Source organism: Geotrypetes seraphini, chromosome 4, assembly GCF_902459505.1.
Source record: "Geotrypetes seraphini chromosome 4, aGeoSer1.1, whole genome shotgun sequence".
Lineage (NCBI taxonomy): Eukaryota > Metazoa > Chordata > Amphibia > Gymnophiona > Dermophiidae > Geotrypetes > Geotrypetes seraphini.
Window position 1 is genome coordinate 85,868,765 of NC_047087.1, and position 23,398 is coordinate 85,892,162.

Here is a 23,398-nt window from a genome sequence, read left to right on the forward strand (position 1 = left end):
TCACCATGCAAAATTCCCATTAACCATCTTTTATGGCCAGCAGAGAACTTTATTGATCTTTGAAAAGAACCCATTCTAGCTCTTTCCAGCCAATTTTAAGGATCTAATAGATTTCTGTCTGCTCTTTGCCCACAAATGTCACAATTATATTAGTTCATGAAATACTAAAAAGCAATCTCCCCTTGTCAATTAATGAGTACAAAATACAGTACTCCAAAGACCATAAAGGTTTACAGTATAAAATAATCGATGAAGCCTCAAATTTAATTTCTAAAAACACACTGTACATTTAGATCCTCAAATCATTGGCAAGATCCACATTTTGAAGAGGGTTTCTTCCATTCTGTGCTAAAAGCAAAGCTCTTGATAAAAGGATTCAGCTCACAACTTGCTCTACATTCATCAATATATACACCCCACTATTTTCAGGTGGGAAAGATACTAGGTGAAGACTGTATCAAGCCTGACAAAATCTTTTCATAATCCTTTTCAAAGCAGTAACACTAGGGTGGCTTATTTAACTTTTCCTCTAATGAATTTGGCATGCAATTTGAATTTCACTCAGACTCCTCACGTCAAAAAAATCTCATTTTGAGAGCACACTGCATGAAGATCATAATTACAGTAAGTTGCCAACATTGGAAATAATTTTCAAACCACCCATGTACTTGCAACATATTAAAAATAAAACAAAGACACCTGGATGGTTTCTCTCTAAAAGCTGACCAGTGTAAAATGTGCAAGAGAATAAGCACCGGCCATGGGTGAAGTGGCCAATGGGGATGTCCTGTTTTTCTTATACTGTCAAATCTCGGTTTGCGAGTGTTTTGCAAGACGAGCAAAACACTCGAGCAAACAGTAACTCGCAATCCGAGCGTTGACTCGATTTGCGAGCCCCCACCCTGGGAACTGGCTTTGCTGCTCCCCCGAGGCCACCGGCGCTGCTCCCTCCCTTTGCGACTGAGATCGCCTCCACCCCTCACTGACCGGCTCTGTGCTTACCCGTGTGCCGGTGCTGAAAGTGCCTGCCGCTGGTTCTCTGCTGGGCTGGTGCGGGGCCTTGAGCATCTGCGCATGCTCAAGGCCTTCTGCCTCTCACCCTCTCATGAGATCCATAAAATATTGATTTTGTAGCTAATGCATGCCTGATGCCCTAGAATGTACATGTTACATGCCTATAACATGCTTCCCCCCATGTTTGTGCAAATTTTCTGTATGCACATAACAGGTCATTTCATACACTTCTCCCTAAGTATTTGCCAGGGGGGGGGGGGATAGGGGCAGAGCCGGACCGCAAATTGCGAAAAACCGCAAATAGCTTCTCGTCTGGCTCTGACCCACCCCGCCTCCCTCCCACCTTCCCCCCGGCATCCCGGCCTTACCTGGTGGTCTAGCAGGCTTTCGGGGCAGGAGCAAACTTCCTACGCTCCTGCCCCGTGCAGATCGCCAATAGGAAATGACTACCGTGAGTTTCTGTAGTCTCTCAAGACTATGGCGGGAGCTCATGGCTGCTATTTCCTATTGGCGATCTACACGGGGCAGGAGTATAGGAAGATTGCTCCTGCCCCGAAAGCCTGCTAAACCACCAGGTAAGGCTGGGATGCCGGGAGGAAGGCTGGAGAAAGGCAGGAACGTGATAAAATATGGATTACCCCCCCCAAAAAAAAAAAATCGTGAATTTGTGAAACTGCGAGTGTGGAAACCGCAAATGGGGAGGGGGAAGTGTAAATCCTTTTACAGGGGTGTCCAACCTTTTGGCTTCCCTGGGCCGCATTGGCCGAAAAAAATTTTCTGCTGCAGCAAGACAGAGGAGGGAGCCGGCAAGACGGTAAACACCCGGAGGCAGCAGAGGAAAACACTGCATTGCCCTCGACTGGGGCCACACAAAATACTTCACGGGGCCGCCTGCGGCCCTTGGGCCACAGGTTGGACACCCCTGTTTTAAAAAATGGTTATTTACCAGCATAAAAAGAGTGGAGTCTAATAGAACAATGAGCTGAGATCCAGAAGAAGCTTGTAATCTGAGTAAGTCGCTTAACCCTCTATTGCCTCAGGTACATATTAAGATAATGAGCCCGCTAGGGACAGAAAAATAATTACTGAACCTCAATACACACTGCTTCAATAGCTTTCAGATTTGTAGTAGGTACGGTATATAAGAAATAAAAGTATGTGGGGAAAGTACATGCATGCGACTTTAGATTAATTGTATTCAGGAGCAGAGTTGTAATTTTCTAAAATATTCACTAAAATGTAGGCCTGCTCCTAAGTTTGTTCAAGTCAGTGACCTCAATCTGCCCACCAATTCTGCAGGATTTGTGCTCGTGTTTTACAAAGATGCAGAGGCGCCTATGAGTTTTTATAAAACAGGTGCCTTTTTAAAAAACTTACGCTGGCTTTTACAAAGCTTCGGTAGACGTTTCTACCGCAGGCCAGCAAGGTAAATGCTCCAACGCTCATAGAATTCCTTTAAGCGTCGAGCATTTACCTCACGCATTTACCTCACTGGCCCATGGTAGAAACCTCTACCGCAGCTTTGTAAAAGGAGCCCTTACTCTCCACTTACATACAATTTGTTTACTGCATCAGGTATAAAGAATTTTTTTAAACACGTGTTAGGAAACTGTATGCCGAACTTCAGTGTACAGCTCTTAACGTACACCTTATTACATTGACCCTTCCTCTGAAAGCAGAAATTGCATCATACGTACATCTGGGCTTTCTCTGCACTAATTGCCAGTAACACCTGCTGCATTATGCTAATGCATAACACCTGCTGCCATCATCCTAATGCAGTGTCTCTCATACTGTGTACCAAGGCATAGTGGTGTACCCCAAAGAGATTCCAGGTGTGACATGAGAGATACCAGAATTTTACTTCATTTTAAAAAATTATCTTCATAAGTATACACTAGAGTAGATGACATGTATTTATTTAATTATTTATATACCACTTATATCCTAAATGGTTTGCACTCAGGTAATTTATCATATTTCCCTATCTGTCCCAGTGGCTCAAGCTCTATCTAGTGTACCTGGGGCAATAAGGGGATTAAGTGACTTGCCCAGGGTCACAAGGAGCAGCGAGGGATTTAAACCCACAGCATCTGGGTGTTGAGGCTGTAGCTCTAACCCCTGCTCCACACACTCTCAAACAATTGTCTGTCAATGTTATGAGCATCTGTGTGTTTAAGGATACAACCCCCCAGACAAGTATCGTTCTTGGACATGATTGGTCCTTGAAACTAATAGAAAGTAATTTTAGTTTTATTTTTTTATGCAGTTATCCTAACTTGAGCAACAAAGCAATCAAGGCTTTGTTATCATTTAAATCTTCAGCTCTAACAGAAATTAAAAATTTTTTAAAAAAAGAGAACGATTGCAGATGGTGGATAATGAAATACATGCTTGCTTGTAGACTATCGAGCCGCGTTTTGAGTTAATTTGCACTCAAAAACAAGCATATCCATTGCATTGATTAGCAATTCTATTCTATCTACTTTAGTTTCACCATTGTTACAATTGTTACAATTGTTACATAGCTTAAAGAACATTAAATAAATAATTCTCAAATTTTATTTTTTGCTGGTTTTGTAGTTTTATCATTTCAATTATGTGCCGTGAAAAACATTGGCTCCATTTAGTGTGCCAGAGCTAAAAATGTTTGAGAGACACTGTCCTAATGCACGGTCTATAGTAAGGGCCTGATTCTCTAAAAGTGCGTCCCGATTTTAGGCAGCTGTAGGCGTCCTACAGCTGTCTAATCAGCCAATCGGGATGCACGTTTTTTAAAAAAAATGCTCCCCAGGCAGGCCGCCTATATTGAAGGCGAGGCCCGCAAGACACCTAGGCCCTGATTCTGAATAGGACGCCCGGGAGAGGCGTCCTATTCAGAATCGGCCTAAACTAAACCCCGATTCTGTAACCGGCGTCCATGTTACAGACGCGGGTTAGAGAAACAGGTTAGATTAGACACGGCCCGCTACACTTATCGCAAGGGATCTCTCTGCCGCTATAAGTATAGCGGGCCGCGGCCCCCTGACCAGGAGGGTGCCTAAACCCTCTGCCGGAAGACGCACCCCCCCACACACACTACCGACCGCCCCCCCGACACTACCGACCGCCCCCCCCCCGACATTACCGATCTCCCCCCCCCCGACAATATCTTTCGCTGGCAGGAGGATTAAGTCTAAGGTCTGTTTGGCCAATCAGGCCTTAGATTAAGTGGGGATGGGCGGACCCGCTATGCCTAAGACCTGATTGGTCCAGGCTTCTAGAGCCTGGGCCAATCAGGCCTTAGGCTTCGGCGGGATGGGCCGGGAAGGGGCGGGCCCGCTTCATTTCGACGAGGCGTGCCTGCCGGCTCAAGACGTGCAAAACCCATCTAAGAACAGGTTTGGTGGAGTGGAGGTTTGGGGGTTGTTAGCGCCGGGGGGGGGGGGTGCGTCTTCGGGCAGGAGGGATTGGGCACCCTCCTGCCAGCTATCGATATTGTCGGGGGGGTGGAGATCGGTAATGTCGGGGGGGGCAGTCGGTAGTGTCGGGGGGGGGGGCGTCTTCGGGCAGGAGGGATTGGGCACCCTCCTGCCAGCTATCAATATTGTCGGGGGGGGAGATCGGTAATGTCGGGGGGGGGGGGGTCGGTAGTGTCGGGGGGGGTGCGTCTTCGGGCAGAGGGTTTGGGCACCCTCTTGGTCAGGGGGCCACGGCCCGCTATACTTATAGCGGCAGAGAGATCCCTTGCCGCGATAAGTATAGCGGCTGCGTCTACTTACAATGTAGGCCAGCATTTTGCTGGCCTACATTTTAAGCTTCTCCTCTACTAGGGAGACGCGTAGGGCCGCCTAGGTTCAGTCTAAGGCCCGCCTAAGGCCCTTAGACGAGCTTAGGCATCTTGCGGGTCTCCCTAGGCTCCCGGAGGCGCCTTCAGGCTTGCCTGGGGAGCATTTTTTTTTTTTAAAACGTGCATCCCGATTGGCTGATTAGACAGCTGTAGGACGCCTAAAATCAGGATGCACTTTGGAGAATCAGGGCCTAAGTGCCTAGAAAAAAGTATTAGAGATAAACTGGAGCTCAAGCTCATGTTTTAAAACTTTCTTCACAGCAATCCATCCTCAAATTATTTCCATATTCATTCTAAGATGGCTGAAGATATTGCCAAGCCTACTGATGCTGAAGAACAATATGTAAAGGGTAAAAATATCAGCCATTATTTTATTTAGCAAAGTTAACCCCCTCCCCCTCCTTGTACAAAACCGCAATGGTGGTTTTTAGTGCAGGCCAGCACACTGAATGCTCTACGCTGCTCCCGACACTCAGAGTTTCTATGAGCATTGGGAGCAGTGCAGAGAATTCAGCGCACAGCCTGCGCTAAAAACCGCTATCACGGGTTTGTAAAAGGGGCAGTTAGTAACAACCAGAACCAATAATAAATTTAATTTTAACACAACTCTTCTCTTCGAGACAATATACTCCATTGACAACCCAGTAACTTGTTGAAATCCAAGTATTACTTCTTCATCCTATGTAAACTGTTCTTCTGATATCTCAATGCTGCCCATTAGAAGTCTCTACCCCCTCCCTCTCCTCCTCCTGCTTAGAGTCCCCTCTCTTCTTTTTCTGCTATCTGTTTGTTGAACACCTGAATTGTACATTGCCTTGAACCTATTTAGGCATAGTGCAACTCACAAATTGTAGATTAGATAAAATGAAAGAAGAGAGCCAAACATCTGGCTTAAAAATGTCCCTCTTACACTACCAAGCACATCTTTTACTCAGCAGGAAGAAAATGGATATTGGCTCATCCTCTGACAACCTTGCCCCTTCTTTCCAGCCACAGCAGAGAGAGATATTACTGAAGTGAACAATCTATTTCAGAGTCAGAGCCCCCTTCCTATAGTTAACTGGAATATTTCATATCTCGCCTTTTCAAGAACCAAAAATTACAGCTTGAAAGGTCATCAAAAGTCTTCTCTGAAATAACTGTGTTTTGCTTCACAACTTTCTCTCACAAAAGACAAATTTGGCATATTCGTTGACTCTATCCTTACAATGAAAATCAAAGTTTCTGATTATAGTTTCTCTCAAACTCTTCAATTTCAGAAATTTTTAAGAATAAATACCGCACAAGCCAGATAAACACCATAGAAAGGCCAAATGGCTCATCCAGTTTACTTACTTATTCCAGTAAGGCTCAAATTACAAATCATGGCAGCACAGGATATTGTTTCTTACCTTAGTCCATTGTCCAGAGTAACGGTCTAAAACAGGGGTGGGCAACCTGCGAACTGCAAGCCTAATGGGGCCTTCGGTGATTTTTAGGTGGTCCCCAAGACCATGAGAAGTATGCACAGAAAACATCATTAACCAAAGTTCGGGCAATTTTAAATACTGTATTTTGCAAATATTTTCCGAACAGCCACTCTAACAGTTTATGTCCAAAGTTTTTAGTTAAATTTTTACTTATTTATTTATTAAAACACTTCCACAACAGTAAGATGTACTATGTTCGATGGTATTTTGATGTTTTGATAACAGTGCAGGCTGAATAACAATTTTCAAACGGAGGAAAAAGCCTTAGACAAGGGCCCTCCCACCTCCACAATGGTGGAATAGCGGTGGTGGAGCGTTCACCTCACTGGCAAAAAATCTCCTTTAAAAGAAACAAGCACTGTATACTTTGTTATGCTTAACTTAGAAGATATTGCAAGATAGATGAAAAAACATATTCAACTTATCTTCTTTTGATCGGTACACCAACGATGGCCAGCGTTTCACACGTCTGCTACCTCAGGATGTAACATATCCGATCAAGCTCTAATTTGGACGCTGAACGCATCTCAAACATTCAAACATGTTACGTTACACCCTGAGGCAGCAGACTTGTGAAACGCTGGCCATCGTTAGTGTTCCGATCCGATCAACAGAAGATAAGTTGAATATGTTTTTTCATCTATCTTGCAATATCTTCTAAGTTAAGCATAACAAAGTATACAGTGCTTGTTTCTTTTAAAGGAGATTTTTTGCCAGTGAGGTGAATGCTCCACCACCGCTATTCCACCATTGTGGAGGTGGGAGGGCCCTTGTCTAAGGCTTTTTCCTCCGTTTGAAACTTGTTATTCAGCCTGCACTGTTATCAAAACATCAAAATACCATTGACAAATTACTGTTGTAGAAGTGTTTTACTAACTATTGTCTATTTTCACTATATCTGAGTCCTTTTGGCTACTTATTTATTTATAACAGAAGGTCCATAGAGCTCTGTGCATTTCCAGATCCAACATTACGGGTTTGTAATGTTACAGCCTACCAGAGATAGTACTGACATTCATGCAGTTCTCTGTGTATATATGTTGCTCACCCCTAATCTAAATGTTGCTACCAAAATATCCAACCTTCTAGGTCCTCATGGCCTTGCTGAAAAGTACTGTACCTGATCATTACCATTCTTCCAACAGGGCAATTTTCCATAAATTGAGAAACAAAGAATAATAAATCACTCTGGTTATGGTTTCCAACAAATCTCACTTTACAGATAAATTCTAGTTACTACTGACATATTATTTAACGGGAGCAGAGGAGTAGCCTAATGTTTAGAGCAGCATGCTAGGAACCAGGAAGCCTAGGTTCAGACTCCTCAGTGGCTCCTTGAGAACCTAGGCAACTCACTTAACCCCCATACCTCAAAAGAGGGCAATGGCAAACCACTCCTGTTTCATACCAAGAAAAATACACGGGGGAGTCCCTCAATGTATTGTCACTAGGCATTAACTTTGATGCAAGGACACATCTGGAGGGATCTGGAGAGGTGTGGAGAAAGGAGAATGATTAGAACATGATGAAAGGAAGAGAGAGAGATGGAAGGGAGAGATGGTGTCCATGGCGAAAGGAAGAAAGAGGGAGAATTGTTGGACATGGGGATGGAAGGGAGGGAAGAAAGAGAAACAAATGCTGTACAATGAGGGAAAGCGAGAACTGTTGGACATGGTGGGTGGAGAGAAAGGAGGTAGAGATGCAAGAGGGAGAAATGTTGGACATGGTAGAGGAAGAGAAGAGCAACAGAAGGAGAAATTTTGGGCATGGGCAGGTAAGAGATGCTGCACAGGGGGAAGGGATAAGAGAAGGAGAAATGTTGGACATTGGGATGGAGGAGAGAGGAAGAGATGCTGTGCAGGAGAGGGAGGTACAAAGGTAAATGTTGGATCCAGAGAGTGAGGATGCTGTACAACTGGAGGGGAGAGAGGGAGAATGCTGGACAATGATAGGATGGACAAGAGGGGAGAAAGAAGGAACAGGAGGATGCTGGTGGGGGAAGGGACAGGGAGATTTTCAGGCTTTGAGGGTAAGTAGAGGAGAAAGAGGGAGCAGATGCTGGGCAAGAAGGGTGAAGGGAGAGAGAAGCTAGGAATGGTGGCAACATGAAGGATAGGTGGGGGTGGGTTGGCAAGGAAAGAATGAGCAGAGGTTGTGATTACAGTAGGTAAAAATATGGTAATGGGAAGTAGACTGAAGATGGAAGGGAACAGAAGATGGAAATTCGATAGACAGTTGAAAAGTAAAGAGGGTAAAATTTGAATGGACTAAGGTAGAAAATAAAAAAGGGGAGGAATTTACAGCCCAAGCTAAGCAAATGCAGGATGATATACAGCATTTGCAACAGTTTAACATAGCCTCAGTTAAAGATAACACTTCAATACATAGAAAACTGGAACAATTTGAAAATCTCAACAGACGATTAAACCTCCATATTTTAAATTTTCCACAAATTCCGGGAATGTTACCTCTAGATATATTGAAAAGATATTTGACTGAAAATTTACAAATTTATTCAAATTGCATTCCTCCAATAAATAAAATTTATTACTTACCAAATAAAAAGAAGAAGAGAAGAGAAGGAGAAAAAGGAAAAGAAAGAGGAAAAAAGAACAATGAAATAGACTTGAGAGATGGGCAGAAAATTGGTAGATGAGTTTTAATGTGGAAAAATGCAAAGTGATGCACCTGGGCAGAAAAAACAAGGAGCATGAGTATAAACTGTTAGGTATAACATTGGGGAAGAGCGAACAAGAAAAAGACTTAGGGGTACTGATAGACAGGACCCTAAAGCCGTCGGCTCAATGTGCAGCGGCGGCAAAGAAAGCTAACAGGATGTTAGGCATGATAAAGTAGGGAATCACGAGTAGATCAAGGGAGGTCATAATGCCGCTTTATAGAGCAATGGTCAGACCACACTTGGAATACTGTGTCCAACACTGGTCTCCATACCTGAAGAAGGATATAGCACTGCTGGAGAAGGTGCAGAGGCGAGCGACGAAGCTAGTAGAAGGTATGGAGAACTTGAGCTATAAGGATCGCCTCAGAAAACTGGGATTATTCACCCTTGAGAAGAGAATACTAAGAGGGGATCTGATAGAGACTTTTAAATTGCTAAAAGGAATCGACAAAATGGAGCAAGCTCACTCACCAGCAGGGGGAAAGGATGGAAAGCAAGAAATAGCTTTATTCACATTGGCGAATGTGACCCAGACTCGGACCAGAGGTCATGGCCTGAAGCTGAGAGGGGACACGGCCAGGACAAATGTCAGAAAGTTCTGCTTCACACAGCGAGTGGTGAACGCCTGGAACTCTCTCCCGAAAGAGATGGTGGAGGAAACTACCATTCTAGGATTTAAGGGAAAATTGGACGCACATCTTCTTGCAGGACACATTGAGGGATATGAGTGACTAATGTATGCATCAGGGTACGCCTGGCTGAGCCTCCGCGTGTGCGGATCACCGGACTGGATGGACCCCAGGTCTGATCCGGTGCAGGCATTTCTTATGTTCTTAATGTAACCGCTCTTCTGGAACAAACAATAACAGTAGACACTGATAAAGCAACGCTCCTAGTATCGTTTGTATTTGAGCAAGATGATTTTGAAATTGTACTTCAAAAATTCCCAAAAATTATTTGGACAACAGAAAATATGGATTTATCCAGATGTCGCTAAGACCACTCAAGAATGAAGGAAAGAATTTCTTTCTATGCGTCAAGAAACTATTAAATTAGGAGCCACATTTCTTTTGGCATATCCCTGCAAATGTTTAGTTAGGTATTTAGGAGTCAAATACACCTTTTTCTCTCCAAATCACGTGAGGGAGTTTTTAGATGTTAAGAAGATCGTCAAGGAATGTTGAAAGAGGGATAGTAGAAGTTAAAGCAGTTGTTTAGAAGCACTAAGCCTTTTATTTAATCAATTTCCTTTTTTCCCCCTCATTTTATGTAACTGATTAGCATTCTTCCCATTATAGTGGTCTAAGAAGGGGAATAAGATTGTTTGTATAAGTAAGATTGCTTGCCGGCTGGAGGTAGATGGCACATCTTGCAGTGACTTTTGTGAAGTTATTGGTGATATTAATTAAGACATCTGTGTGGAGCTCTACTGGGCTTTCCTAAACCAGGATGTCTTGTAACATGTTTGATTATCGCAGCAAGACATCCATGTCTAACCCGCCCTTGAGACCGCCCAAAGCCCGCCTATAACACACCTCCATCGTGTCCATCTTATGCTCTGAACGTAGAGGCTGGAACACCTCGCTAGACATACGGAAAGACCGGATTATCGGTAATTGATTATCGTTAATTTGATTATCGATAATTGGATGTCCTGGTGATTAGGACGTCCAAGTGCTGATTTAGAATGCTTTTTGGATATCTCTGTCTTTTGATTATGGGCCCCAGAGCACATAACCAACATCATTAAACTATATATACATTGCCAGCTTAACTGTTAAGCTGGCAATGTATATATAGTTTAATGATGTTGGTTATGTGCTCTGGGGCCCATAATTTTTTATTGGTCACTACAATATTCAAAAGGAGCATAAGAATATCTTTTTGGTTGGAGGAGTCAAACAAACCAACCTCCAGTCCAATCCTCAGCTCTTTGGGGCAAAATTCTGGTAGGGCCATGGCTCCTGTGATTCACTCCATTACGCAGCCTATAAAAATGAAGACATCTTTTTACAAGAACCTCTTCTTTTTTTAAAGCAATAATTCAAAGCAGTACTGTATATCATCAACTCCTGCACCTGGATAGATACCAACTAGTTTTTACCTCCATAAGCGAGTAGAGATGGACAATGAAACTATGCATGTGAAAGTTAAAAGAATAATGATCACAATTGCCCTCTTCCCCCTCCCTCACCTCATCTCCCACTGACATCCTTTCACATTGTATAACTAGTACTGACTATGGCTCAATTGAGAACCTTCTTAGACTACTGAGAAAGAAATACGATGAACCTTCCCTACCGGACAATTATGAATCATATGGCTGAAATGGTTTTGGCTCCCAAGCAATTCAAGAAACAAAAGCCATGAAATTTTAGGCCCCAATAAAATTGCTATATTAGCTATAAAGACTTAAGTTATAATGCCACCAGCCTTACAGCTTCAACACAGGGTTGGTTGCCAGATGATCAATGTTAAAATGTTTATTTTGCTACATTGAAATAAAGGTTAGAATCCTTTTTATTGAATTAACAACACATTTCTTGTTCGGTTTTCAAGGGCTAGCACTCTCTTCCTGGAGTTAGAGCAGAATAAGTCAATAATGACATTTTACCAGAAAATATGAGGGGGTGCTGAAAAGTTTTCAGGTCAACCAATTTTCTAAATTCTGAACGTTATTTTGCCAGTGCAGCTGAAAAGAGTGTTATTTCACGTGCCAATTTGCAGAAACTAAATTCTATACTTTTTGACATTGTTTCAGATCACTGATTGAACCACATCCACGGCACTCTCTTCTCGGTTGGGCTAAGAACTTTTCAGCACCACCTCCTATAAGTAAGTTATAAAAAGCATATCAGTGTTGGTGTAAAAGGGAAAGGTGCAGACACAGACTTCCTGTCCTAAGCATTTTTTTTTTTTTTAAGTGAGAAAAATCCTGATCAGATTTGCCCCTTAAAAGCCAGTCATCCTGTAACCCTGCCATCATACACCAGGCTTCTCAAAGGATGTCGGTCAAGACAGTTAGTCACATTGCTCATTTTGCTTCCTTACATGACTCTCTTAATGTGTCACAGGAGTGACTACCCCAGACGTTGTTCAAAACTGACTCACTATATTAAAAAGGGTCACCAAGGGAAAAGCCACACTGAGGTCAACCTATTCCCAACAAAACATTCTTTAAATATCTACCCACACGGCATAACCCTTTGCAGTTTTTTAATCAGATGGTCCATAGTGTTCTATCTCATACTCGAATTAACCTGGAATATAATGCCTTTACAATATTTCTATTTAACTGCAATGCAATACTTGAAAATCTGAATATTATTTATTCAATATAAACAGAGCAATTGCATCCTTCATCTGTCCAAATCTACCAGATTCTGAAACCACCACAGGTTTTCAGTTCGTAAACCATTAGCAGCATAACAAGGATTTCCGGTCTTTTCCTTATCAACAATCCCATGGTGCTTATCCCTAAAACATTGCTTTTTTTCAGTGCAGGTGGCAAAGTCTTAGTAAAATCAAACTATAATTTTTCAGATAGGTGGGGCTCAGAGCTCCAGCCCTTCACACAAAAGCTGCTTTATTACAATGTCCTCTCCGTTTGATTCATTCATTATTTAAAACAGACCAACTCCAAATCTCTGTGGGGATGAGTTTTAAATCAACCAGTTCAACCATGATAAAACAGCAAGATATCACAGTAGCAGAAGAAAACATAACAGGGGGAAAAGGGGGCGTGTGTCAGATCAAAAAAACAAATAAACCAAAAAAAAAAAAAAAAGGAAACCAAAATCAAGGGCTCCTTTTACTAAGGTGCGCTAGCATTTTTAGCTCACGTATTTTAGCGTACCCTAAACCCGCGCTATGCTTCTAGAACCAGCTAGCTCAATGCTGGCGTTAAGGTCTAGCGCGCGCTATTCCGCGCGTTAAGGCCCTAACGCACCTTTGTAAAAAGAGCCTCAAGAGTCTCAATTAGAAGAGTACATTTAAAAATACCCAGGACCTATCAGCCTGGAACTTTTGTTACCATTATTAGACATGAGAATTCTAATTTACAAATTACACAGAATCATCCCCACCCCACCCCCCAAAAAAATCCAGCAGCGCATGATAACTGTTTTGCCCTCAACAGTACACTAAGAATCATGTATACAATCTCTGAAACAGAAGCATCTTAGATAACGTTGTAAGAGACACCACAAATATCCAACACTGCACAAAATACACACGCAGGTAGGTGTGTTAGAGTATAGGGAGAGAGAGAGAATGCAAAAATACATTTATATTATTTCCCTCCCTATATAAATATATATATATATATGTTCAAACACACAATATGCACTGTTAGATTAAAATTCATACTGGGAATATTTAAGCCCAGCGTGCTTTAACGGTATTCGTGCTGCTCACTTGAAACTATTCCAGGGTTAGACTCTACAATCTAAATGGATTCATTCTCCACTCTCGCCGTCCACTAGGCAGAGTCTTTACTATCTGTGCACATTGCAAACCCGTCCTTCTCCATCTACCTACCTACGGAAACAGCTATTTGTAAGAGGGGTGGTTTAAAAAAAAAATAATAATAATAATAATAGAGAGAGGAGAAGTCTTCTCATAAAATCCCCACCAGTGCTCTGAAAGGCAGCGTTTTGATCAGCATCCCCACCTCATTTAAACGGGATTTCTATTGCCAAGTTTAGTTCAGTTACTTGGTGTATTTTTTTTTCCCCCTGTAAGAAATGGAACCGGAAATAATTCCTCCCTCCCCAGTCTAACATCCCTTGGCACACAGCGACGTCTGCATTGCTGGCCCCGCTCTTCAGTACGTCTAACCCTGATGGGCAGAAAGCACCCCCTCATATCGTAGCCATTTCTGTACTCGCAGCGATCCCCCCCGCCACTTACCTCGTCGCATGCCCCCGACTACCGGGGATTAAGAGCCGTCTCTGCTGGAGCCGACGACTCCAGTGCTGTCCCTGCTACAAAAGCTTCAGCTTCCACAGGCGTTATTTCAGGAGATCAAGGGGCTACCCAGTTGCTTCAAAAACATGCGTTGCTCTGCTGCAGAAGACTTGCCATGGCTAGCCGAGGGTTGGGCTCCTGCAGCCAGCCCCCCCAAGGCTGCTGCTGCTGCTACTGCCTGCTAATCTGTGCCCGCTCCTCTGTTTAGATTCGGGGCTCTGCTGCAATGCCTGAGCCTTAGCTTCAAACCCTGCCTGAACTGCAGCCCCGCCCTCCTCTCTGTCACCCACTGCTGTAAGCCAAATTTCTTAACCCTTTCAGCTCCGTAAACCTAATCTGGCAAAGGGCGGGGGAGGATGCTTCACCACATACTGTGAAAGTTTGCAGCCTCGTTTTCTTTGCTTTTTAGTAGATCAGGAATATGGTTTCATCCATCTGGGAATTTCCTTAATGGTGACATACAGCATAGTGCACAAGAAAACTGGTTTGGGGAGCTAGCAGGATACTAACTGAGAGCCCCAGTAGCACACAAGGGCATCTAACATTGGTTAGGTTCACTCTGTCCTGGTATGGAAGAGTTATTGTTACATTCAGTCTTCAGACAAAATGTACTAGATCAGAACAACAAATTGGTTTCTTTTGCATATACCTGTTTGTACTGTTGTGAATTGGCTGTCATACTCAATAGTTTCAGGATATCCACTGTTTAACCTGGAGCAAAAAAAAAACCAAAACCAAACACCTTTTTGTTTGGGGATAGGAGGAGCAAACATACCAAAGTCTGCCTCTCTCCTTTCTCCAGTTGCTGATGCTTGATACAGAAAAATGTTGGTTATTGCCATGCTTCCAATGGATGTAACTACTGTATGTGTATAATACAAGTCAAAACAGTGGCATTATGGGGAGGGGGGTGCCTGTGAGCACATGAGCAGTGTAAGGATCCTTAAGGACTTGTGGAAGTTATATATTAGAATGACTCTATTTTAGAGACTACTTAGGAATAATAATAATAATTTTATTTTTATATACCGCCAAAGCCATGAAAAGTTTTAGGCGGTTTACAACAAGAAGCGCTGGACAATCAGCAAAGAGGTCAACAATTCAAAGACATCTATACAATCTTATATAATGGAAGAAGTAGGAAGCTATATAGTTCTTAAGATTAATGGTTGAATTTGCAGTGCTATAAAATTCTTAGTTTACAAATCGATTGAACAAACTCGTTTTTATCAATTTTCTAAAATTGAGGTAGGTTGAGGAGTGCATGATAACGTTACTCAGCCAATCGTTCCATTTGCCTGCCTGGAAGGCGAGGGTTCTGGGCAGGAATCTTTTATAGTGGCAGGCCTTTATTGTTGGCTAGGTGAACAGATGTATTCTTCGTGTGGGCCTAATAGAACTTGCCAGATTAAATTGGGAAACTAGGTAAGTGGGGGCCAGACCAAGTACTGATTTATAACACAGACAAGAGAACTTAAACAGAATTTGCGCCTCCAGGGGAAACCAGTGGAGTTTTTGATAATAGGGGCTTATGTGATCCCTTTCCTTCAGCCCAAAGATCAGTCGAACTGCTGAATTTTGAATGACTCTGAGTCTTAAAATGGTTTTTTTGAAGGATCCCAAGTAAATGATGTTGCAATAATCGAGCATGCTTAAGATAGAAGATTGAACCAGTAAGCGGAAAGATGCTGCATCAAAGTATTTTCTGATGGATCTGAGTTTCCAAAGTAAATGGATATTCTGGAGCCCCCCTCCCCAATATGTTATTGCACAGTTTTTATGGAGGTAAAAGAGTGTTTTCATGGAGTGTGTATGTATAGAGTGAATAGCACTTTGATGAAAACATTATAAACACAAAATATACTCATTGGCACACCAAGATAACCATATTTCATTGCACACTCCAAAATATATGGAGAGGTTTAGATACTTCTATCCAAAATAAATTTTCTATATATTATGTACCACATGGAGAGGAATTTTTGATAGGAAATCTAAGCCTGACTTTGGATGTTTCCCATAAAACATCCAAAGTTGGGGGTGGAGAAACGGCCATTATCAAAACTGGTGAAACCACAAGACTTCCATTTTGTTAAAATCGCCTATTTAAATATCTTGGCCATCAGGACTTCCAACCTTAGGACGTTTAACTTTTTTGGCCATTTTTGTCCACAAAAACATCCATGTTCAAAATGTCCAAATACAGAATATTTGGTTGTGGGAGGATCAGCATTGTAATGGACTCGCCATACAGAAATACCAACAGAGCAGTAGGCTCACATAATAGGTGCCAGATATACATTTCACCATAACCCCCTTATAATGTATGCTGATCCCCCCAAAACCTATTATACCCATGACCCACCTATCTCCCAACCAATAGCCTTTATGGCTGCAGGTCATACCAATATGGCAATATAGGGTTTTGAAGGTTTTTGTGGACTCACACTTTCCACCATACATGTGGTGTTTAGAATGGCTTATGAGCCTCTTGCTTATGGGTTCACTTTAGTTCACTAGCCCAGTGTTCTTCAACCTTTTGACGCCTATGGACCGGCGTAAATAAAATAATTATTTTGTGGACCGGCACCAGTCCACGGAATGACAGTTGAAGAACACTGGGCTAAGTTGTGGGCCAGACCCCGCCCATTTCCACACAATCTCTACCCCAGACTCCGCCCGCCTAATAGTACTAATTGTAACACCATTTTTTCCATTCATTTTTCATATATACACGCGCACACACAATATAATCTTCTTAACAACACATAATGGTTAACCACAAAATTAAACCACACAAAGCACACTGTATGCTTCTCAACATTCATTCCTACCGGAAAGCAGATAACCCCATGCAAATACGGGACCAAAAACTAATATATACAGGACAAAAAACTAATATATACAAACAAACACTAAGATGCAACCCCAGAGAAAAAAAACCAAATGCATTTCTTCCAGAATAGTGCAAACTACAGACAGCAGATGTAAATTCTCAAAATTGACACAATTCAATCACTAAATTTTAAAATAAAATCATTCCCCCTACCTTTGTTGTCTCCCTCCCTCCATGCTGTGCCTTACCTTCTGGCCTGCTCCCGCCTGGCCGTTTTATGCCGCCCCCAACGTTATCCTTGGGCCAGCTCCCTCTTCCTCACTGACACAGTGCACAAAGCTGCGGGCAGTGGCTCTTCGCATGTCCCGCACCTCATCCAGAAACCTTCCCTCTGGCGTTGCGACGTCAGAGAAGGGTTCAGGTGAAGGATGTGCTGCCCACGGCTTTGTGCACTATGGCAGTGAGGAAGAGGGAGCCGGCCCGATTATTACGTCACATTGATCACACCGTGGACCGGCAGCTGAAGAACACTGTCTCGGGCTCGATGCATATGCTGGCCCTATGGACTGGCAGGAAATTCCTGCCGACCGGTGGTTGAAGAACACTGCACTAGCCCACTAGTCTCTGAAAGCTAATTGAAAAATGGATTAGTCCATTAAAATTGTATTTTCTTATTTCCCATTATTTGTTTTATTTCTGTTTGTTAATTTGTAAAGTGATGATTGCTATTTCTCAGTTTTTTCAAATTTACATTCATTAGTGTACAACAAAGTGTTTTATTTGGACTTTATTAATTGATATATGTTAGCTTTGGGAAATATTAATTGCAGATGTCTATGTACTGTATTCAGTACAAAATACGGAGCCTCTTTTCAGGTTTTGTATTTCACAGTGTCCATGGTAGTGGAGAGCTTTGTGTTGCTATTACTCAGACAACATGAAAATCAGGAATTTTTTTTTTGTATGGTGACTTCCATAGAGAAATGTTCTAGTTCTGGTCTGCACATTATGGGGAGGTAGAATATCAGCTCTCATATAACTAATTGTATTCTGGTGTGTTAAACTGAGCTTTTCTTTTGCTTTCTTTCTCATTGTTGTTTGAGCATTATGTATCTCCTTTGTGTTTTTCATGAACAGCAGGTTAAAGTATGTGTTGCGAGAAACATGGTTCTTTGGGTTTATCTAGCAGGATCTATTGTTATGCTTTAAACATGGGTGACCTGGGCCTAAAAGGAGTGGTACGAGAGGCTCTGCTGTCATTTACTGTGTTACTGAAGCTACTACCCTCTAAGAAGCTGCTGCTGCTATAGGCAGCTGGCCAGTCTTGCCTAATGGTTAGGACAGCCCTTGCCCCACCCCTATTTTGAATGCTCGGGGGGAAGGGAAAGGGGGTTTAGACTTGTATACTGCCTTTTTGTAGTTTTACAACCACATTCAAAGCGGTATACACACAGGTACTTCAAGCATTTCCCCTATCTATTCTGGTGGGCTCACAGTCTATCTAATGTACCTGGGGCTGTGGAGGATTAAGTGACTTGCCCAGGGTCACAGGGAGCAGCATGGGATTTGAATCCACAACCTCAGGGTGCTGAGGCTGTAGCTCTAACCACTGCATCAGCTCATCCCTTGCCTCAGGCAGCAGATTGCCTTGAGCTGCCCCCGAGTGTAGCATCACTGATTCCCAATCCCCCAGCTTTCATTTTCATCCACCACCACCACAAACTATCCACTCTCTTATTTCCCCTTCTCCAGCCTCTGATCCCGCTCATAACATCCGGTCCCCTTCTGCAGCTTCTGATCTCCCTCTGCAACTTCCAATCCATCCTTCAGGGTCTGATCCTCCAACAGCCACTGCCCCCCCCCACCCCCCCTGTTCACTGATCCCCTCCTTCCCAAATCAAAGACTTGCTCCTAAGAAAAAGCTCAGCCTTTCAACAGCAAATAAGTCCTCACAAACTCTTACCTCCCTTCACTCCCTAATCCTCCCTGAGTCTTACCCAGGGGTCAGAATTCGTGGTGTTTTAGGGTGGGATGGCAGCAATCCTCTGCCCCATGGGTTGGCAGCTGACTCCAATGACCCTAGTGGAAGTCGCTACCTGGCCCCACTGCACCACCAATTCTGTCCCCTGAGAGGGAGTGAGGATTGAAGGGATGCTTTTGCTGTCAGGGGAGGGCCTTTTCATGGGGACAAGGCTTTGATTTGGAGGGATCGGAGGCTACAGGAGAATTGGCTGAGGAGGGGATCAGAAGCTGCAGGTGGATTGGTAGCTGTAGGGGGATCAGAGGGTTCAGCATTTGTGTTTGAATCTGTTGTGCTGCATCAACCAGCTGTTGGTTCCACAGCACCAGGGCTGTGTTACATGCAGGGCAAATACAGGGCATGCCTCCTGCATTTACCACACAGCTTTTACATTTACCGCACAGTAAATGAAGTATGTACAAAATTTACCAAGGTTTAGTAAAAGAATCCCTGACACTTTTCTGTTTTGGGTAAGTTCCTTCCAGTATACTACTTTTTGTATAACTGTCAGATTGTTATTATAGTCATGGCCCAAATACTTAGCCTCCCAGTAGAGAATGACACAGGGACAAGTTTTTCCCCATCCCCGTGGAAACTCATTTAACCATCCCGTCCTTGCGAGTTCTTTTCCTGCCCCATTCCTGCAAGATCTGTCCTCATCTGCACAAGCCTCAAAAACTTTAAAATCATAAGTAGCAACATTCTAGAGCTCAGATTGTGATGTCATAATGCCTCATTCCACCAATGCCTAAACTCCGTCCTCATCTGCACAAGCCTCAAACACTTTAAAATCATAAGTGTCCGAGGCTTGTGCAGTTAAAGCAGAGCTTACAGGAATGGGGCAAAGACAGGGACAGCGACAAAACTCTAGGGACGGGATAGGGAAATTGAGTTCCTGCAGGGACAGGGACAAATTTGTCCCCGTTTCATTCTCTACCGCCCAGTCTGATCTAAATAGCTATCATTACAAGCAAGACCTGTAGGATCCCTGTGTAGCCTGTGAAGTTTGAGCAGCTGTGAGGCTTGCTTTGGAATGAGCTGGACTGCTAGCTTGTCCATGCTTTGAAAATGTTTCTTGGCAAACATTTAAGATAAGAATAATGATGTCAGTGACATAGCGAGGATGAGACGTGCTCAGGGTGGTGGTGCCCTTCCTTCGCCATCATCCCAACCCCTCCTTCCCCCCCGCTCCTTCCTCGAACCCCCCTGCTGCACACGTGCCCTCCTTTCCCTTCCCTTCCCCCATACCTCTAGTGGTTCACCATTGCAAGCAACAAGAACTTGAACGTGCTCCTCGCAACCCCCATCATCTCACCCACTGATGACACTTCCTATGCACAGCACCCATAAGTGACGTCGGCGGGAGAGACGACGTGGTCGTGACAAGCACGTTCAAGTTGTTGCTCATGGCAGTGAGCAACTAGAGGTACGGGGGAAGGGAGGGGCGTGCACACGGTGAAGGGAGGAATGGGAAGAGTGGGCGGAGAGGAGGAAGGGTGCTGGTGCCCCCACCAACATGGCCCCAGGGTGGACTGCCTTCCCCCCTTACTACACCACTGAATGATGTCACAGTAGTTACTGGTCTGATAGAACAGTTCTATGTCTATATATTTTCTAATACATTACATTAGTGATTTCTATTCCCCCTTTACCTTTCGGTTCAAGGCGGATTGCATATGAATTGTTATGATTTAAGAAGTACATATTGAAAAGATATTAAAAAGTACTTAAGGAATAGTTTGAACATTTTCTAATTTAATAGGTTCTATAGTATATATAGTATATAATTTAATAGGTTCTATAATAACATGCATAGTAGATGATGGCAGATAAAGACCCGAATGGTCCATCCAGTCTGCCCAACCTGATTCAATCTAAAAATTTGTTGGTTTTTTTTTTTTCTTCTTCTTCTTCTTAGCTATTTCTGGGCAAGAATCCAAAGCTCTTCCCAGTACTGTTCTTAGGTTCCAACTACTGAAGTCTCTGTCAAAGTCCATCTACATCAGTGTTCTTCAACCGGTCCACAGAAATTTCCTGCCGGTCCACAGGGCCAGCACGTTCATCAGGCCCAAAACAGTGTTCTTCAACCGCCGGTCCACGGTGCGATCGATGCGGCGTTATCTTTGAACCAGCTCCCTCTTCCTCATTGATTCAGTGCACAAAACCATGGGCAATGACTCCTACGCGCGTTCTGCACCTGAACCGGAAGCCTTCTCTCTGATGTCGCAACATCAGAGGGAAGGCTTCCAGATGAGGCGCGGGACACGCAAGGAGCTACTGCCCGCAGCTTTGTGCACTTCATCAGTGAGGAAGAGGGAGCCGGCCTGAAGATAACACCGGGGGCAGCATAAAATGGCCAGGTGGGAGCAGGCCAGAAGGTAAGGCATAGCATGGAGGGAGGGAGGGAGACAACAAAGGTAGGGGGGAATGATTTTATTTTTGAATTTAGTGATTTAATTATGTCAAGTTTGAGAATTTACATCTGCTGTCAGTGTGCTTTGTGTAGTTTAATTTTGTGGTTAACCATTATGTGTTGTTAATAAGATTATATTGTGTGTATCTATGAAAAATGAATGGAAAAAATAGTGTTTCAATTAGTACTATTATGGGGTGGGGCCTAGGGTAGAGATGGGCGGGGTCTGGCCCAGTGTTCGTCAACTGCCAGTCCGCAGACCGATGCTGGTCCATAAAATAATTCTTTTATTTCTGCCGGTCCATAGGTGTATATAGGTTGAAGAACACTGATCTACATCCATTGAAGCCCTCCCCAGCCCATTCTCCACCAAACAGCCATATACACACCTTCTGAACATTTTTCAGTTTTCATGAAGCTGGTTGGGTCTTGATAAACCTAAACTATTTTATGTAAGGTACTAAGGAGGGATGTGTGAAGTAGTTGGTTTTAAGAAAATTTTGGACAATTTTCTGGAGTAAAAGTCCATAGGCTGTTATTGAGATAGACATGGGGGAAGCCACTGCGTGCCCTGGATTGGTAGCATGGAATGTTATTACTCTTTGGGTTTATGCCAGGTACTAGTGACTTGGATTGGCCACCATAAGGACAGGCTACTGGGATAGATGGACCATTGGTCTGACCCCATAAGGCTGTTCTTATGTTCTTATCATATGGAGTTACTGGTACCTGTGTCCAGACGTATAAATAGGTTTTGTCTATTGAGAATATCTGTGACCAGTTGTTGAAGCTTCCTGTATAAGTCTATTAATTGGGCCTGCTTGGTGATATGTGCATTTTTATGAGGGATAGACGTTTTAATCTTCTGTATAAGTGCGATAGGTTTTAAAAAATCTACATACTAGTGAAACTGAAGGAGAGAAGAGAAATTTTAATTAAAGCTGAAGAGGATGAAGATAAAATGTGGATAAACCTGCAATATTGCTGTTCTAATTTTTCTGATAGTTTGGATGTAAATATTTGAAGATATAGTTCAGGTAAAATTTAAATCCTCAAACAATGAAACAAGAAAACAAGAAAATGGTTGGCATTTTCTGCTCTTTGACTCAGGAGAGTTAACATTTTATGGATGGATGAATCAATAGATTGCAAAAATGTTTCTCTAGTTGTTCTCATTACCAGAAGCAGGCCGCATCCAAGGAAAGGACCCAAGGGGTCTTGAACATTCATGAACTAGAACATTTTTCTTATTGGTCCTTTTTGAAAAACATCATGATCGAAAAAGATTCCATGAGCCAAATGCTAACCATCTTTCACCTACCTCTGCATACCATTTCATGCATGTATTTTGGCTTATGCTTTCCAATTTAATTGCCTCAACATACTGTTACCACCCAGCCTGCTAATAATCCTCATTGCAAGATAATTCCTTTCAGCATGTATTGCTAAAAGTGCAGCTAAGATTGGTCAGTAGGGTTGAGTTGCAATTACTGCATCCACCATGGCTCCCACAGAAGCTTAAAAACGGTATATTATTCCTGCATTTCCAATGAATCCCTTGCTAAAATGATACCAATTTTCCTTTATGCACATTTTTAGTCTCCATATCAATCTAATTTTTTTTTTTAGTGCCATTGAGACTTCTGCAAGTGTGCCTTGTTAAATTTACCTGCATTTCTGTCAGTGGTCTCATCACTAAAGTTCTTAAGGTGCTCATGATTTGTGCAAGAATCGCCTTGAATAAAGGTCCCTAGACAGTCATCTAAACCTAGGCATCCCACAGTGGTTTTACACTATTTATGTTGTGCAGTGTATTAAATATTACACCATTTCCAGCTGTAAATTGAAACAATAAAACCGTGAACTCTTGACAAACATTGTATGGAGGCCTTGAAAAATATCACAGGATCTGTTACCACGTCCATGATGAACTACATGAGAGTGTTTTTAAATGCAAGCAGAAAACCAAAGAAGAGGAGTATTGCGGAGTAGATGTTCTTGATGCCAGATATATTGAATCACACAACTATTTGTAGTACTCTGTATCTTACACTGTGTCCACATAGTTTGAAGAGTTTGAAAGAGTAGTTATATGTATGTACTCGCTGCAAAGAGCTCTTATCTCTCAGAGAATTAATACGTTCCCTTGAGGCTAGAGTAGCAGACTTG

At 42.9% G+C, this 23,398-nt stretch overlaps 2 protein-coding genes across 5 annotated transcripts in view; both read right to left on the reverse strand.

Moving 5' to 3' along the window:
• The window catches only part of SAMSN1 (SAM domain, SH3 domain and nuclear localization signals 1), a 497,953-nt gene extending 483,936 nt beyond the window's left edge, over positions 1-14,017 (reverse strand). The window contains exon 1 of the mRNA XM_033941849.1: positions 13,904-14,017. The gene's annotated coding sequence lies outside the window, so the exon portion shown is untranslated. The remainder of the gene's footprint in view (positions 1-13,903) is intronic.
• The window catches only part of NRIP1 (nuclear receptor interacting protein 1), a 186,353-nt gene extending 172,328 nt beyond the window's left edge, over positions 1-14,025 (reverse strand). For 2 of the 4 annotated variants that reach the window (XM_033941847.1, XM_033941845.1), the window contains exon 1: positions 13,904-13,975. The gene's annotated coding sequence lies outside the window, so the exon portion shown is untranslated. Of the gene's footprint in view, positions 1-13,903 lie in introns of all 4 variants that reach the window. The other 2 variants (XM_033941844.1, XM_033941846.1) reach the window with 2 other exon arrangements.
• Between the last annotated feature and the right edge of the window lie 9,373 nt (positions 14,026-23,398).